Genomic DNA, 7809 nt, shown 5'->3' with positions numbered 1-7809 from the left:
CTGTCGTACCATAAAAAGTATTCTGTAGTTTTGCGATTGGTTTGGTAATCCCTCTGTCTAGATTTCCAGAGTAGTCTCTTTCATTCCTTTTCAGACTCCTTAAAGGAAAAGGTCCATCTGAGCACTTGTCACTTCAGGCTCATTAAAAATCGAAGGCGATTAGAGTCATATTTAGCTTTTTCTCAACTCTTAAAAATTGAAAAATCAAGTTGTGTCAAAGCGTCTTGTCACATGGAATGAGTCAATCTTGCGGACAAGATAGACCTTCCTAGTATCTAAAAAGACCTAGTGACAAGCAAGCCAATCAAAAACTATCTTTCTCTAAATGTGCATTTATAAACAAAGGCAAACAAGTGTTTTAGGCCTACCTTGGGTCCAATGCAAGTTTGTGGAAGCCTCACTCCTTTGATCCAAGTGAGCTTCCTTGTTGTGAATCTGCAAACACAAACAAGCAAACAAATTAAATAGCTATATATACCCTAAACCCAACTCATGGATACATCATTAAGATTGAAGATTATCTATTGTCGCATCCCCTGATGATGGACTCACTTGGTAGTCCGAAACGTTTTTAAAGGGTTCACAAAACTCTACAACAGGCCATTCCTCCTCTATCTAAAACCATCCTCACCTGTATGGATTCCCTATTTAACAAATTAAATAGCACCTGAAAAGCCAATATCATAAAACATATTTAACATGAAGATCAAGGAATTCATGAAACAAATGACATAAGCCAATTTGTTGAGAAAAATGAATCTGATTGTATTAATTCAAATCAAAGAAGAACTTTACAACCTGTGCCTTGACGCTGTACAAGCTCCTCCCAAGGTCCAACAAGAAGTCTCCTCTACTTTGACAAGTTTCACTCTCTTCCCAATGAAGCCAAAAAGGTATGTGATCTCTCCTCTCAAGCTTAACTAGGAAGTCTCAATTCCACCAGCATTTACCCTTAAAAATGTTCAGCTTCTAACCTCCTTAGCAACCAGCCCAATGCCTTAATTTATAGTGCAATGGAGGGAAGTTACTAGGTCCTCCTTCAAAGGGATAAAGCCCTCCTTCAAAGGGATAGCTCCTCTCATCAAGGGATTAGCTCCTTCTCTTTTGGGATGCATGAACCACCTAAGAGCGACCAATCCACGTCAAAATTCCTTCTAGAATCATCTAGAATTAACCCAAAGTGAGTTTTTTAGAATAAACTTGCGCCTTTTTTAATTTCACAGGGGTCCGCACCCACTCCTTTAGGGACAGAGCGAGCAGGTCCGCAGTTTTTGTAAACAGGAGGTGCGGGACCACAGGCAACAGTGAGAGAAAGTGAGGAACTAGAGCTTTGTTGATTTTCAATGTCTTTCTCTCATTTTCAAAGCTTGACCTAAAGAGCTAAGGTCTGTGGCTTGCTTAGGAGGACAGTAGAAGTGATGATAGACCCATACTAATTGCAAATAATCATGGTGATGATATTTTTGTGTAACAGATTGCCCCCTAAAGTGCGAAGTCTGTAGTAGATGAGGATTTCATTTATCATTTAGGAAGAGTGAAGTACTTTATCATTTCGAGGATAATCTTGTGGAGAGTCCGGTCGGAACCTGTAAAAACATTCAATGCAAGATATATATATATATATGAGATCATATCATCGCTGAGGTAGGCATTCCCATACTCAGATCAAAACTGACTTAGAAAACTAACTACTGCTCTGATACAGGAGTGATCTTGTAATACATCACAAGTATAGACTCATGTGGACACAGTATGGACGCAACCATCTGTTTATGAATAGTCCATCATATAATGAATGCAAAATTCCTTGCAGCCTGGATTGCAGAAACTAGATCCAGGGTCTTCATTTCTACTTCTCGAAACAATATGATTCTATCCATGCGAATGAATGTGTTGATGTCGAACATGGTAGAAACCACTTGATTACCAGTCAATGATGTAAACTATTAACAAGTGTGAGAGAAACCACCAGTGATGTCAATGGCTCTCAAAGTACCCAGTACAATCCATGAGGTGTGAATAAATGTGTTGATGTAGAACATGTCACGGAATCCTTTGATCGAAGGTCAATGATGCAACCTATCATCAAAGGTGAGAAACCTGCCATTGAGGCATGCAGATCCCAAGGTACCGACGATTTCTAGATCATCTTTCTAGATAATGAGCTGAAGTCGATAGAAAGCAATCCGTCACAGGCAAGCCTACAACACGAAATCATAGATCAAGTTGAAGAAATTTAGTTGCAATGACTGACTCAGGGATGGTCAAGATGGATGATAGATATTTTTCAGATGAATGGCTTATTGGAAGTGACCTCTTGAACACATAACGACACAACAGATGGTTTGGTGACAATTGACCCAAAGTTAATACCCAAAAACTGGCTGAAGACTTTCAATGTGGTTTGATCAACTGTTAGGCAACAGATTTCCCAACCCAGGTGAATAAAAGTGTCATGTTCAAGAGTGGTTACAAAGTACGACAAACAGGCTCATTTTTCTCTCTTTTCCCCCACCATTTCTGGCAAGTACCTCTTTACTTTTGACAAGCTTGAGGAGGATAACATTTGCTTGATTATAAGCTCATCCTTTGGATGAGTCAAACTTAGTTCAAATTTGAACCCTAAGAAGGAGTGGTTCGTTCCTGTTTGTAATTGAACAGGTCATTTACTGTGAAATTTTAATGAGTTCAGTATAGGAGAAACTCGGCGTTTTTCAATTTTAGAGAGTCTGAAAAAACTTAAGAAGACTCCAGGGTTGACCTTTTTCGTAAATTTGTGTCTCCCAAGCCCGAAAAAGTATAAAATAATACTTGAGAGAACCGCTTGATCTTTACGACCAAGGAGTACTTTTCGTAATTAGTGCCCCTGATCCGAAAAAGTAAAAAAACGATCAACGACATGTCGTTTTATAACCAATATTGAATTTGAAACGACAAAAATCGGCAATCTTTTCATGTTTTTATGGTCAGAAAAGAGCTGTAAGTGGACCGTCTTTTTAGTTCCGTTTTAACGAGTTTAAAAAGAAAAACTCGGCAATCTTTTCATGTTTTAGGAGTAAGAAAAGAGCTTAAAGGTGACTCTAAATGTTTTTTTCGTCGAAAATGATAGATTTCGCCTGAATAATCCGTTATCATGAACAAAAATGCAAACATTACTCATACCTGTTTGAAATGGATAAAATTGCTACAAAAATTACCTTTCCAAAGTGAAACATAAACAAATTTGCAATTTATTTACTCAAAAAACTTATAAAAAGGGCTTTCGTCAATTCATTTTTACCGTTCGAGATTTGGGTGAGAAAATAGTGCTTTTGTCCAAAAACTTCCCATGAAGATTGCGGAAAATCCAACCGTCGGAATCAAACGCCGTCTTCTCTAGGTAATCCACATCATCCTACTCTTCATTTTTAACCATTTCATTTTTTGTTTTAGGCTTTTATTTCATTTTTGGAGGGTTTTTAGGCTAAAAACCCGCGCGCGGGGGCCCGCAGGTGTAACACTGGCAGCCCGCAGACCCCGACTTTTTCTCAATGGGGAAAAAGTCAGGGGTCCGCACCTTCCATGTAGGCAAGGTGCGGACCCACGCACTGTCTCTAACACAGAGGGTGCGGTCCCCGCAGCAAGGGTTTTTAACCCAAAAATTCTCAAATTTGACCCAAACAAATTAATTTCTAGCATTCTAATTTGTCTTTTTATTGGATGTAGAGGGTACATCATGCTAGATTGGCGTGAACAAGAGCATGAGGACGTGGATCTTGCCGCGTTGAATCACCAACCTTCGATTGATGCATTGAAGGCATGCGGCTTGTACAAATTCTGGGCCATACCTGGCATGAGGGCCCAGGTGGATTTCTTACAGTGGCTGGTTGACAGATGGAGCATACAGGACCAGTGCTTCTTCATTGGTGGCCACCAGCTCGAAATCGAGCCGGCAGACATATATTTCTTGACCGGTTTTCCTAAGAGAGGTGAAGACTTGACTCTATTCAGGACTAGGCCAGGTGGCCAGTCTGTCAATAGCCTCCAACTAGAGTTCTGCAACAGCCAGGCTAGAGACAAAGGGATAGACATTAAAACCATATCCCATCCTGAACTCATGGTGATCACGTTTACTGTCACCAGACTTTGCGGGAGTGCCGCATTACATATTGCCACCGGATCCCAGATGCGGATGGCAGTTGACTGCTTTCGAGGCACCATCTTCAACTGGTGCAATGCTGTGTTGGCCAATGTAAAAGGTCAACTGACCAGAGCCAAGAATGGAAAACTGAAGACCTTTGGTTATGGGGCTTTGGTTGTGAGCTTTGGTTTGGAGAGGGTTCCAATGTTGATCCTGCAGCACCTTACTGTTGGAGCCGGGCTTCCTCGAGAGCCCAAACTGATGCGATGGGTTGCAGTTACGGCCTGTCATCCAGACAAGGGGACAGAGGTTGTTCGATTCAAACCTGAGTATTTCCAATGGTTGGAAAACTAGGTTTTTTCTATTCAGGACTTCCCTTATGCTGGGGTAGATTTTCTTGGTGACCCAGACATAGCTCTTCCACCAGGAGAGCAATGGGATGACTCAGGTAAAATAAATTTCAACATTTTCCTTTTTTTTTTTTTTTTTTTTTTTTTCTATTGTCCCAAAACTGATAGTAAAAGTTTCAAATGTAGATGTGGGTCCACAGCAACCAGCCGCTCTCCGGCCTTACGAGAGGAAACAACCAGTTGCAGTCGCACCAGCCCCACAGGACGAATCAGCAAAGACTTTGGCCGAGTTGGAGAGTCATCTAGAGCGCTTGACAGGAGATATTCCGGAGACTAGCATAGATGACATTCCTCGTCGACTTCAGCACTATGTGATTGGGGTCCCAGGACCTTTTAGGAGGTTCCTTTGCAAGGTGGCCCATGCAGTGGTTTCTTATCGAGATCATCACCAGTGATAGGATGATCACCTATTGTAGGCACATATGACATTTTTGCTTTTTGTACTTATCATTTTTGCCGATCATAAGGTGTTTTTCAACCTATGATCGAGGACGATGTATTTTTTGACACACTCCTATATATATATCACTATTACCGGCTTATCTTGTAAATCATGTTATGGAATGGTTTTAAATTTACATGTATGATTATTGCAAATGTCTACTTAACATTCGAGAAGCAATTGCATCTGCTAATGTATTTAAAGATCTTAGAATATGCTGATATTCAATATAATCAAATTCACATTCCAAGAGACACACTCTCAAAAATAATCTCAATAACACTGGATTTCTAATGGTATACACTCTATTAAGCTGTAATACAACGAGTTCAGAATCTAACCTCACTATCAAACTCTGAATCCCAAATGAAATAGATTCAGATAATAACTCAATCACTGCACTATACTCGGCAATGTTGTTCGTTGTTTGACCAAGGCTTACCCCATGCATAGATACCAACTCATCAGAGGGTGAATAGATAACCCAAGCTGTGGAAGAAATGTTCCGTGTATTACGACAAGCACCATCAGTGAAACCAATGTATGTTTAGAGAGGCATCGACATTTGCAATACCAAGAGTAAAACCAAGATAAGCAGGAATGATGACGAAAAATGCTCTCTAAGCTAAGCACAATTTTTAAACTAAAACACACCAGCTAGAAAGAAAAACTATCCTAATTAAAAATCTCCATACCCATTCTTTAAGCATAATACCTCTTCAGGTAAAGACCATTTCTGGGTTTACCTAAAGAGTCCTCGTCAAAGTCTACCAATTCATAGGCCCCTTTTGCTAGCTTTCGCTTGAAAACATAGGGACCATGCCTCATAGGAACGAATTTTCCCATGCCTAATTTATCATTAGCTTGATCGTACACTAATACTAGATCTCCTTCCAAAAAATTTCGAGGGGTCACATTTTGATCATACTGAGCTTTCATACGTTTTGCGTGAGTTTCGATTGCCAATGCAGCATCACGTCAATTCTCATCTAATTGAACCAAGTATAACAAACGTTTTTCCTCTTCGGAAGTAGCTGGAAGTAATTCGATGGCCATATGCAATGATGGGATTTTGCATTCAATGGGTAACACAGCTTCCAGACCATAAACTAGTTGGAAAGGAGTGAACCTTGTTGATGTTTTTAGTTAGGTTTGATACGCCCAAAGCGTTGAAAGTAGCATGTTATGCCAATTTGACCGATGAATCCCAATGATTCATAAGATCATGATGACTAAAACTTTGTTGATGGATTCAACCAGACCATTAGCTTGTGGATAATAAGGAGTTGAACTATCGTGACACAAACCAAGCTGGCCTGTAAGTTCGGTCATCATAACGTTTCGAAAATGACGCCCATGATCAGTGATAATCGCTTGTGGGACACCAAACCTAGCAATTATATGATTGAACATGAAAATTGCAGCTGTCTTGCCATCTGCCTCAAATGTAGGCATCACCTCGGCCCACTTGGTAAAATAATCTACCGCAAGGATGATATATGCATGCCCCCCGGCCGAGTGAGGGTTACATGTAATAAAATCGATACCCCATTTGGCAAAAGGACCAACGGAAATGATAGGGTGGAGAGGAGCAGGTGGAGCGTGCATCTTTCGATCAAAAATTTGGCAGCTGTGGCATTTTCAGACCACGTTAATACAATCTTTAAACAAAGACAACCAGAAGTAGCCAGCGCGCAATATCTTTTGGGCTGTGGCATACCCAGACATATGACCGCCACACGCTCCAGAGTGACAGTCATTTAGAACCCTTTCAAATTCCTTGTGAGTTAAACAACGTCAAAAAATAGAGTCTGCCCCACGGCGATAAAGAGTATCTCCAATAATCCTGAATTGTTGGGACTGGAATCGTATTTTCCAACGTTCTGACCTTGAAATTTCCGGCCGAAAGGATTGGGTTTGGAGATAAACGATGATATCCCCATACCATGGATCTAAAGTGCTGATTAGAAACAAGGATTCGTCCGCAATGGGCTCTTCCGCCACAGTTTCCGTGTCAGCACGCGGGAAGTCACACATTAACTCCATAAAAACTAAAGATTTCTTAGACTTAGATTTTTCAAATTCCAAGTCGAACTCCTGCAGGATAACAATCCATTTAGAGTACTTGCCCCCTAGCAATTGCTTGATCAAAATGTAGATCATAGGGTTGCAATTAGAAATTACTGTAGTTTTACGTAGTAAAATGTAGTGACGAAAACGTTGGACAGCTTGAACAGCTGCCAATGCCAATTTCTCCACATGTGAGTATTTTAGCTCAGTTGGATTTAAAGTTCGACTAAGGTAATATATCACATGTTCAGTACCGAATTCATCTTCCTGAACTAAGACCATTCCAATGGTGGAATGAGAGGTGGCGAGATATAAGAAGTAGTCCTGGTTGTAGTTGGGATGATGCAATAACGGTGCATGGGTCAACGCGTGTTTTAGTGCATCAAAAGATTTCTGAGCTATCTCATCCCAATAGAATGGAGTATTCTATTTCAACAACCGGGTAAAACCCTTGGTAACCTTGGCGTAGTTAGGAATGAATCATCGTAAAAAGTTTGCTTTCCCTTGCAAAATTTGTAGTTGGCGAAGACTCGAAGGAGGAGGCAATTTGACAATAGCTTCGACCTTCGAGGGATCGACGTGAATGCCGGCTTTCGAAACAACAAACCCCAGCAATCAACCCGTTTCTATACAGAAAACACACTTGTGTGGATTCAACCGAATCCGATAATGCCTACACCTCATAAAGATTGCTCGTAAATGGATGAGATGATCAGCTCGATGTAATGAATGAGCAGGCAAATCATTGAGATAGGGTTGCACAATGT

This window comes from Pinus tabuliformis, chromosome 2_1 (assembly GCF_031772625.1).
Source record: "Pinus tabuliformis cultivar Carrire ecotype Pingquan chromosome 2_1, CPIR1, whole genome shotgun sequence".
Classification (NCBI taxonomy): domain Eukaryota; kingdom Viridiplantae; phylum Streptophyta; class Pinopsida; order Pinales; family Pinaceae; genus Pinus; species Pinus tabuliformis.
This window is presented reverse-complemented; position numbering follows the sequence as displayed.